Here is a 12,404-nt window from a genome sequence, read left to right on the forward strand (position 1 = left end):
TGTACACACATGCACCATGTTCAGTTAACCCTCAGATAAGATTTACATACCTGTGTTCAAACCCAGTTGTCCTACAGGTTAATTATCAGTTGGCAACTATAAGTGAGTAGAAAATTATAGGTAATTTTGATGGCTATTTTAGGTTTCAGGTGCTTGTAGCTTTTGTATTTACAGTAAGAAGGAGGAACAGTGACTTAATACAGAGATTGTTAAAACTAAAGTAAAATTTACATCTCTTTCATGTACAATTGGAGGACTTTTGATAAATAGACTGGTGTACCCAGCACACCAGTTGTTTTGTGAACAATTTTCATCATTCAGAAAGTTCTCTCATGCCCAGTACCAGTCAATTCTCATCCTCCCAAAGGTGAATCTGTGAATAAAGAGAATTTACATCCAGTGCATTGTTGAAAATGTAACAAATATTCTTTCTTTGTCCCTAATCTTGGGGGTAAAGCATGTAATATTTCATAATTAGATATATAAATATGGTGCCAGTTGAAATTTGTTTTTGAGAGTACCTTATCAGATAGGTGAATTTTTATTTTGCTGGTTGCTTTTTGTTATAGTTTGGATGTGAGGTGTCCCCCAAAAGTTTATGTGTGAGACAATGCAAGATGGTTCAGAGAAGAAATGATTGGGTTGTTTTAACATAATCAGTAAATTAGTCCCTAATAGGATTAACTGATTGGTAACTGAAGGCAGGTGGGTTGTGGCTGGAGGAAGTGGTTCATTGGGGGTGTGGCTATGGGGTATATATTTTGTATCTGGAGAGTGGAGTCTCTCTCTCTCTCTCTCTCTGATTCTTGATCAACATGTGAGATCAACATCTGCCACATTCTTCCACCATGATATTCAGCCTCACCTCAAGCCCCATGGAATGGAGCCAGCCTTCTATGGACTAAGAACTCTGAAACCTTGAGCCTTCTAATAAACTTTTCCTCCTCTCTACAGTTGTGCTGGTCAGCTCATTTAGTCACAGCAGTGAAAAACCTAACTAAAATATTTTTAAATATAAAAATGTGATACTAAATTTGGTTAACCATTTTTATTTTTTGAGATAAAATCCATATGTAATAAAATCCACCTTTTAAAGTGCATGACTCTGTAGATTTTTAGTATATTCATTGTGTTCTATAATCATCATTACTGTCTCAGTTTAGATTATTTTCTTCAACCTCGATAGAAATCCTGTACCCATTAGAAATCACTGCTCCAGGAAGGATCTCTGGTGTGATGTAAAGAGAAGAAACTAGATGACATCATCTCACTCCTAAAATCAGGAGGAAAGTATCCATCCTCTCACCACTGTATGTCATGTCAATGTGGATTGTGGTTTTTTGTTACTGTTGTGGGGAGGGAGGTAAGTGTTCTTTAATAGATTGAGACAGTTCCTTTCTATTACGGTTGCTAACAGTATTAGAAAGTGAAGTTGTTAGATTTGTCTTTTTACAACTATCAAGATGATTACACAGGTTTTGTCCTTTATTCTATTAACATGGTGCAGAACATTGATTGCTTTTCGGCTGTTAAGCCAATCTTGAATTCCTGACGTCAAGTCCACTTGTTCATGATTTATATTCCCTTTTATATATCGTTAGATTTGGTTTACAATATTTTTTGAAGATTTTTGCATTAATATTTAATAGGAGATATAGACTTTTTTTCCTTATGATATCTTGGTCTGATTTTGGTGTCAGGGTAATATTGACCTTGTAAAACAAGCTGAGGAGGGTTGAGGAGGGTTCCCTCCTCTTCTGTTTTTTTGGGAGAGTTCATAAAATTAATATTGATTTTTTTTTAATGTTTGGTAGAATTTATTGATGAAATCATCTGTGCTTAGACTTTTCTTTGTGGAAAGTTTGACAAATACTAATTCAATTTCTTTACCTGTTTGTTGAAAATTACAGAAGATGAACCTGAGGTTAGGACTGGAGTGAAAGTAGTTTTTTTTTTTTTTTTTAAACAGATGATCCCAGAAATCACTCTAAGGAAGGGAGAAAAGTGGTTTTGATGAGTTAGCTTACCCTTCTGGGTTATTAAGGTTCAGTTCCCTTAGGGAATTTTGGAAGACAGATTGAAATGGCCCTCATAATTTAATCTCACCCAGAGAATGAGTATGGTGAGGTATTTATCCTGGAACTATCCTGTGTAATTAGCCAAAGGTTGATTTTAAGAGCATTGACTTTTGATATTTCCAAACTGCTCTGAAGAAAGGCTATGAGAAAGTCCACAGAGGGAGAATTGAGAGTGGATACCATTTACAGGGGAGAACAGATGGGATGGTGCAAGGACAGTATCTGCTCTGTCCTCCAAGGCTTGTGTCTATGGCTGCATTTTAACTCCATGATATTCTACGTTCTGACATAGTCTTATCTATAAGCCTGTCGCCACCAAATTGTGTGCTTCTTGTACACTTTGTACAGACAAAGTGTAAACATTTCTTATATCTGACATCTCCTTTTCATTTCTAAGCCTACTGTCTTACATATGGTTCATACAATAATCTTGACTGGATGATTACATTAGCTCATCAACGTTGATCTCCTCTTTGCATTTCAGATTGAAAGCAGGATACATAGACCTCATCTACCATTACAAGAGTACCAAAGAATTTTCTGGTTATGTCTTTTTAATTGCTATATGGGGCACATTCCATCTACATTAGATCATATGCCTTCAAAGCCAATTCTTGCATTGCCATATGAATATTATTTTCAGTTTCCAAATTCTATTATTCTTTTTCTATCCCTATGTTCAAAATATTTTCAGCCTTCTAATATGTCTTGCAAACATTACCCTTTATGTTCTAGCCCCTGACTATTTTCCATGTTCATTTTGGCCCTTTCCTCCCTGTACTGACATTACAATAATAGAGTCACTTATTATTTTTACAGTGCTAGCAGATTTTACACATTCTTCTTTGTCTTTTAATAACAGATCTCACTTTAGCTCCCAAACACACACACACACACACACACACACACACACACACATACCACCACCACCACCACTACCACCATGCTCTTTCCCCTCTTCTCCCAACACTACAGATAAGACTAGTTTATTTTTTAACACCAAACAATAAAGAAGTCATTTTAATTTGAATATTTTTCTTTTCATTAGACTCAATTTATTCAGAATAGAAATGATTGTATCTGGTAATTTTAACATTCCGAATACCAAACATAAGCTTAACACATTGAAAATTATCAATAATATATGTGGAATGAATGAGTGAGTGTATTTATCATTGTCATATTTGCTGCAACTCCTCTAGCATGTTATATGGTGTTAAACTATATACATATCAATATAAGGCATATGTATATGGTGTTAAACTAATATTTATTAAACATTTCCTGAAGCATTGTCAGATTCTCTGTTTCTCTCAGAGTCACAGAGGGAGAAAGTACAAAGGAAAAGAGGATGATGTAACTCAAAGGACTCAAGCTTTCAAAAGAGTAAAATGTACCTTGTGTTCTAATTTTAGTCCTGCTGTTTCTTACCTGAGTGTTCCAGGGCAGGGTACTTAAACCCTCTAAAATTCAGTTTATCTCCCTTAAAAAGAAGATGACTCTACTTCTGAGGATATGATTGTAGGTACTAGATAAGAGAAACAGCACTTTGTGCATGGGCTTTATTGGATCTTTGAGAACAACATGTTCCTCATTTGTGTGCCTTACTCTAGCCCATTTGTTAAGTGCTAGTTTTGATAAGATCCCATAGTGAGAGAAAGTTCTGAACCAGATTCAGGCTACTGTGCAAACTGCTCTGATACTTGAGCAATGAGACCTAACAGATCCAGTGGTGCTTGTGGTGTCAGAGTCAGAGAGGGATGCTGTTAGGAGCATTTGACAGGCCTCATGTAGAAACTGCCATACAGGTCCTGGGGGTTTTGGGCCATAGTCTTCATCTCCTCTGTGGATAACTTCTCTCCCTTTGAGAAACAATCTTGGCCTGCTCCTGGACCTCATTAGAAACTGAATGTGTAACTGTGGGTCGTCAAGCTATCATGTGACCTGAGTGGTCCATCATGAACTGGATGTTATCTGACCTAGTCATAAGTTGAGCATGTACAACAGCACTCCATCACCAAACAGCAGTACTACAGAATTAGGATGGAGCAGACTCTGAAAGCACAAGTAAGTTTGATAAAGAAAGGCCCAAATTCCCATGGTCCTCACTTCTGCTATACTGCCTTTTCTCCCCTTTAAATAATAATAACAATAATTTAACACACACACACAAACACACACACATAAAATTTTGCATATTATGGGCATAAACCTTATTCTCTTGTCTTTCCTAAACATAGAAATAGGAGTTTCAGTGACAGTAAGCAAGATAATTGATGTAACTCACTTTGTATGTCATTTTCTCATTTGAGACCTACAAAATTGAAATAGTCTCTGTAGACTGAAAAAGACTCTTTATATCAGATCTTCTGTAGTAAAATCAAATGAAATTCAAGTTGAACATTTTTTGTATCATAGACCTTAGTGTTTCTGTTATGAAGAAATGAGAAGACAAATGTGATAGGATGAACAAGTTATTTAAATTGTTGTATTTGCCAGAAATTATATAGATCACAACAGCATGAATTAAAACTTAAATCATAATTATTTTCATATGACCCTCAAAAATGATTTATGTGCAGTGCACTATATATCATTAATTGACAAAAGGACTTTGGCAAAGAGTAATTGTTAGTCAGAGAATAGAATACTGTAATTCTGAAATGGTTGATTCGCTATGAAATGAGAACAAGTCAAAAACCATCTGGAAAACCTTATCTGTCCTCTGAGATACAAAGAACTGGGTAATATTTCATTATACTTTGAAACTTCTTTCCTTCTGCCTTTAGAAGATATTATCCTTTATCAAGGGTTTCTTTTTTATTTCCTATGATTTTTAATATGGAGGACATTTTCTGAAGAATAAATATAAAATTAGATATTCCTTAGAATATCTTCTTGATAAACTAAACTGGCAGTCCAAGGAAGTGAAATATAATCTCTGTGAGGTTAAGGGACTTTGTCAAGGAGCACTTTTATAATTTTCTTGTAAGACACTAAATGTTTCATTGAAAAAGAGAGTTACATTGAGGCGTGATTACTAATTACATTCATCCCTGTGTCTCTTTAGGTCAATAAAATATAGAGGAAACAAACCTAAATTTCTTCAATTACCATATATTTTTTTATTATTACTAACTTTAAATTATCAGGTGTGTGGTAGCACTGTAAAATTTCTCTTTTATTTATCATTACTTGGACACTTTTTGCTTTAAAAGTAGGAAAAAGAAAAGAAATAAAAAATCATTTTAATTATTCATCATTGCTTTTCAATACTAATATACTATACTGAAAGCTTTTTATTGAGAAAACTATGGGGAAATTGGATGTGAAGAAGTTTTTCTTTATTTATTTACATAATGCCTTTGTATTTTAGAAGGATTATAATGCAACAAGGCTTGTGCTTTTTCTTAGGTATGAAGTATGTAAAATGGCAACAATAAGTAATTCTTCTTGTCTTTTAGTACCACTCAAGGACCAGAGGCACTGTGAAGCTTCTCTGCTTGTTAACAGATCTGTAAGTTATATGAACTGTTCCTTTTCAGTAATAAGCTGCTACTTCTCCTGATATTGTCTTTATTAGCCAAATTCTGTAAGCTTTGATTACCAAAATGTGGGAGATCAACAGAATTTCCATAGTTACAATGTTCAAATAAGGACCGCAGCTTCTCTGCTGCTTGTTCTATCTTGAATGATTTCCTTTACTTTCTTTAGGTGGCTGCCTAAGTGGAAGTGGAGTAAGTTCTAAGGTTACTATTCTGTATGCATTGATGTATACATGAAGCTATTAACATGGGAATCTTTGACAGGATAAACTTGTAATGACTTCCCTGGAACTGTTATCTTGAACTGTCTCTGAATTTTCTTCTTTCGTTTTTTTTTTAAACAGATCTTTTTTTTTTTTTTTGGAAAAAGGCATAACACATACAGAGTCAGGAAACATTTAGATATTGCCTTTGTAGGTTCATAGCAGCCGAACCATTTCATTTTAAAAAATGTGAAAAAAAAAGTGCTTCTGGGCTAAGAATATATGCCAAGTTTACGCCAGCATCACATATTTTATGGCTGATTTATAAACCTCTCAAAAAGGATGGAAATGCTGACACACTAATAACTCTATCAGAATGACTTCTGCATACTTAAAGAAAAAAATACGGAAAAGAAAGAAAATGGGCAATGACAATCTAAAGAAAAGGAAGTTTCTTAATAAAATGGGTAGGAGATACTTTGCATTTTGTGTGAGGACTTTTAGTTTCTGAATTTAATAAGAAATAACTATAGGTTATTTTAACAATTAATATCTAGGATCATTTCATTTTACTTATTCATTCAAAATAATATTAGAATTATATTCCAACAAATAAGTAATATTTTTATGGCATACACCTGTTTTCTTCTCTTGAAATTATCTGTTAAATTTTAATGCTGTAAACCTTAAATTATAAAAAGGAAGGCAAAAGCCTTAAATATAAATGTGGTAATCCCTGTTTATAAAAGTTAATCTAGTAAAATATCAAATATATTTAAAATTGTTATATCCAGTTGTTCTATTGGTATAGAAAATAGGATCATACAACTTATAAAGAGATAAACTTGATAATATATATTCAAAATCCTAAAATTCATGCATGTAGACTTAACCATTGTAGTTCTATGTATCTATCCCGTATTTTTAATTAATGTGTTAAATATTTATAAATTGATATTGTGTATGTATTATTTAAAAATTGTAAATTACATGAACAACAGAGGAGATATTAATTGTGGTACATCAACAAATGGAATACTGAGTAAATTTAAAGAATAGTTTCCAAATATGATTAGTAAACTGAAGAAACTGGTACACAGCTAAGTAAAAAGGATCTATAAATGGAGATAATTAATATATAGATAGATAGCGGTAGATATAACAAGATACACATATTGAAATTTTCACCAGTTGCTGATACAATTTGACTTGTTTGTCAAATTATTCTATGCATATTTACAATGTAGATTCTTTAGAATGTAGTCTAAGAATTATTTTGGGTTTTGTTACTCTGACACATCAAGATAGTGTTATCTGGGTATCAAAAAAAAAAAAAAGACAGTGGATGAGAGAATTTTTATGAGGATGCTGTGTTTGTAAAGACTGTGATTGAAGAAGCATCCTCTTCTGTGTTCCAAAGGTGAAAGTTTTCTTCCCTATTTCATCAAACCTATATGGAAGTCCTCTTTCTACAGAGTTCTATTGAAAGCGCATATGTGACACTTAGAAGGCCCTCACAACTCTTGTCCAATTCCCACCTGCAAACATCTATGATAAAGCGGATGGACTAACTGCATTGGTAATTAGTTTGATCAAGTGCTATTCTTGGAAAGGATTTGCAAGCCTATACTTTGCTTAAGCAAGAATGAATGACTCTAACAAGATGAGGGTCACCAGTGGTAGAAAGATAAGTGGCTTCTTAGGTTTTGTCTCATTGGGCTGCCCAGGGGTGAAACCCAAGCAAGAAGAACCTGAAAGCTGACCACCTCGGGGCTGATGAATGAGTACCAAGTGACCACCCTGATCACCCATTCCTGGTCAAGGAAATTGCTGGAGAGATGTCAGCAGGCCTCTTTCACAGGGTCTATGGAAAGAAGTTCAAATGAAGTCAAAGTGGAAGTGAGCTTACTAATTGTTTTTGTTTTGTTTTGTTTTGTTTTGAGAGAGCTGTTGCATGCTAATGCTTTACAACTGCAATTAGGGAAAATTGAAATGATCAGTTTGGGAAACAGTCAATAAACTTTGTAAGGAGAGGTCTTATATAGCTTTGTTGTCAGGGAGGTCTAAATTCATGTTTGGCTCTACCAAGGATGAGAAATGAGTAATCATAGACAAATTAATTAACCTCTTCAAACCACAGTTTCATCATTCATTTTGTAAAGGGGATAATAATGCTACCTAACTCCCAGAGTTAGAGTGAGGATTAAGTGAGATAATGAATGTAAAACATTTAATCCAGTGCCTTGTAAGTAGTAAATGCTCAGTAAATCTTAATTACATTATTATCATTATATTCCTTGTCATGCAGAGCAAAACACCGGGGACAGTCAGTATGGCTGTGAGGAGGTTGGGCAAATGTTGCTGAGCATCCTTTTACATCTGGGAAATATAAATGAACTCATCAAACCTAGAGTAGATGTGTAAGCCAAGGTCATTTGAAAACTGAACTACAATGATTTTGAAAATGCTAAAACTCATTTAAGAATTAATTTTCTTAAGTTTCTAATAAACTGTCAATTAGGAAAAAAACAACAAGAACAATCACAACCCTACCATTTCTTGGCATGCCAGCAATAAATGGAAATTCTACAAAAATATCTATGTCTCTACTGGGAGTATGCACCCATAAACAACATCTGTTACTTATTCTCAGGACAATTTGTACCTTGCTTAAAAATGACACAGAAAATCCTCTGTTCTCTTCTGTATTATTTAACCAGAATGGATAAAAAGTTCATCACCTCTCCATTTGAACTCTATTTCTGCCAATGTCACAAATGGTGTCACCAGCAGGAAGCTGACAAATGTTGTTTATAATTAAAAAGCAACTTTATTCCCAGGCATATGTACAATATGTGTATAGGAAGAAATATTCTTTGTCATGTGAGCACTTAAACTAGTGTCCAAGATTTTAAAAATTAAATTAAAAATATGTGCATTGTTCTTGCTAAGGACAGTTAGTAGCCTGCAGTGAGTCTGCATGATTGTAAGTTGTAGATGCATGGCTTTGAATCGCAGATCTATAATTTACTGAGCATTCATGCTCCTTTCATGTATAAATACTCAGCTTGGCAAATCTGATTTCCTTTAGCACCAATCCCTGTGATTCATTTTCTACAACTATATGGTGTGGGCCCCCTGCGGGAAGCCTGATATCACCCTCCTGCTGCTCTGTCCACCTGTTTAGAATTTACATCCAAAATTTGTCTAAAACATACCATTTTCCCCCAAGAGAATAGTGAGTTAATGTATTAACAAATTCCAGATGAACTAGATATGTTCTGAGGGCTTTGCAATTTTGAATTTTGCAAACTACTCTTTGATGGAGCTGGCAATCTCTATTTTTCAGAGTAAAATCAAAACAGAACCACCTCCCAAAATAAAGCCTAAACAAAACAACACAGAAAAAGAATTCCCTCTATGCACATTTGTAAATTTTTTCTCCCTTTTAAGCATGGCATTCAACATGCCAGAAACAGACACAAACGATTACATACATTTTAGGTTAGATTTTTCTTAATAAAAACAGAATATATTTTTCATGGGAATTATGCAATTTTTCTGAAGAGCTGGGCTAACTGGCTCCTCAGGCAACTCTCCATCTATCACAGCTCAAAGCTCGACTTCCTTCTTCCTCTTTCCTAGTAAATTGCATTAGCATAGATTACTTTGCAGGGAACATTGTGTGGACTTATATAATATATAATCAATGCCAGCAGAGTCTTCATGCTTGTAAGCTTATTGGTAAGTTTTTCTTTTCTGTTTCTTAAAATATTTTGGATTGAGGGATATGAAAAGGGGGCGAGGTGATAAAGAGCATCTTTAATTTAATATGCTCCTGCTTAGAAAACTCCAGCTTCTGGAAAGAATTCTGAAGAACAGATGTCTGCCTTCCAAGTGAAAAATGTGCATCTGTTTCTTAAATGTCAAAACAATAATAGTGAACTTATAGCATGCACATGTAAAGGTTTGAGTGGGTTGGAAAAGCCATAGAACTGGGCCTTATTTTGAGGACAACTGAAAAATCCACCATAAAAGCACACACATTATCTTACCTATGCACGCATGCCATTTAGTGAAAAGAGAGGGGGAAAAAAAGAGAGAAACTAGAGATAGGCAGAAATTACACTGTGGCATAGGAAGTTTGTTGTTGGCTTGGCTAATCGAGGTGTGTGATGGGAGCATGACTATCTCTTTAAATATTCCATTATGATTTTTTTTTCCATTACTCTATTTTAGACTTACCTGGATTCACTTAGTCACAGTTTCTTATCTCTCCATCAGTACATATTTTGGTTTCTGTTACCTGTGGATCAGTTTGTTTTCCAAATGTCTGCATTTACGGAATGTGGTCAGGAACTGATAGGCTCCAGAATAAACTGGGTTGATTATTTCTTCCTGTTCAGTCAGTACACAAGTTAGCAGGAAGGAAATTCCACCTTTTTTCCCCTTCAAAAATAGTGTTTTCACTGTTATGTAAGAAAGAACTGATAAAAAGGGGCTCAGTTAGAGTGTCAGTGTTTTCTATACAGAATGGTAAACATTTAAATGTAATTAAATGTTAGAATTAATGTGTTAATCCTTATATTTTCTCTTGTCCATTCAAGAAATGTATCTCTAATTAAATTTCCTGTTGGCCATACTAATGAAAAGAATATCATCTAGAACTCCAGCCATAGTCAGCATGTGTGGGCAGTAGTGATAAGGCTGGGTAATTGCCGGATTAATAATTGGCTTTTTATTGAGGCTGAAAGCTATGCACTGTATAGAAACTCACTGAATTACTTGAAATCACATCTATGGACTCTTTTGCTTTGTGCTATTTGCTTTGAACTACTTCTTCTGATAATTCCCTCTTCCCTTTTTTGTGTTCTCTGATTTTTGCAAGCAGGGTTACATTCATGCTACAGCTATTCAATTGTTTCCAGGTCATTTTCTTATTATTGGTTTTACATAATCCTCACAAGCAAGAAGTGCAACTTAAACTGCAACAGTAGTTCTGTGATTAAGCATACTGACTTCTAATATCCCCAACTCAGTTTCCTTGATTATAGTACAGACTAAAGAGTAGCTGTTAAAGTGGCTCATGGACAGGCATCCCTCTCAAATTCTTGCAGGTGTGCAAAATAACCTTGAAAATAATATTTAGAGCTTGTTCTTACACTACTACTATTATATGTACAATATAATTTTGTATCTTTTTCTTGATGGGATTGAGGTGAGGTTGGGGTGGAATGTGCCACGAGGAACCTGAACATTGATCAGCTATCTACTCTCTTTGTGTTCTTTAATATGGAACATAAAAATGACAGGGTACAGATTATTTCTTGGAAGCCCCATTGACCCAGTCATCAGTTAGGTCACTTGATAGCAATATTAGAGTATATTGCAAACAATCCCAATGTAGGTTCTTGGAGAGAATGGCTTCTTGAATTGATGTTATTTGTTATGGCTTGGGCATGATATTCCTCAAATACGGAAACCAATAAAAAATAAATATAAGGCTGGTTCTATGATGCTAACTTGCAATAGGGAATTCAGAAACTTGCCACTCATTTCATCTTTTGCTCTGTGAACCTACAAAGATATAAGGTGTCCATAGATTGTTTTTTGGTGACCTCCACTTCCACTTTTAGTGGTAGAGGTTTCCAGGTTCTGCTTAACATCCACCCATAACCTTTACTACAGTATTTATAATCCAATTATCTGAAAAAATGGGTATAGAGGTTAGGGTGGAAGCAAATTCTCCTGAGACTCCTAATGCTTATAAAATACCTTTCATTTTAAAATTTATTATATATATATTTTTTGGAATAAAGACTAGGGCCTGGTAATTTCTATAAAAGAATAGCTGCCTATTTAATGTTGAAATGTAGCCTATATATATATTGTAATTAATTATGAGCTTTAACCAACTGAGTCAATCTCTCATCTGTTTAGTTGTAGCCACTGTCCATTTCTCTTCTTAAGGCAATTCAAGTCATAAAGCTTTAGGACATACAATTCTCTGCAGGCTCTGCTTTTGTTAATATTTGTAGAGCCCTAAAATACTGAATGACTGCCTAGAGGACTTTAGGTATATTATTATTCTTATTTTGGGCAGCTTAATCATTTAATATTCCTTTGCTATCTCCATATATTAATATTTATTAGCATTATCTAGTTAGAGCTTTATTTCATACTTGGGGGATACATTTCCTAGCATCATTTACATAGTTAGTGTTCATGATTTCCAATGCACTTAGCAAAAGAGAAGATTAATCTCTGTAAGTAAAATGTAAACTAAGTACAGTTAAAAATGAGGTGCTGGAATTCAAGGGCAAGTGAAGTACATGTGGTTCTTTCAAGTCACAGATTAACAAAGTATGTTTTTAAGCATGTAACTTGGACTATAGCCTTACTTTAAAATATTCTATCTGGTCCCTTAAATTAAGAATTATGGAAAATTTTATTTTGTTTTAAAAGTCTGTTCTGATGATTTTCCCTGATAAAAGGAAATGGTCTTCAGAGATTATTTGCTATAAATTTCTATTAAGAATGCAATTCATCCTGCACTCTATATTCATTAACTATTACTG

Source organism: Marmota flaviventris, chromosome 10, assembly GCF_047511675.1.
Source record: "Marmota flaviventris isolate mMarFla1 chromosome 10, mMarFla1.hap1, whole genome shotgun sequence".
NCBI classification, from domain to species: Eukaryota; Metazoa; Chordata; class Mammalia; order Rodentia; family Sciuridae; genus Marmota; species Marmota flaviventris.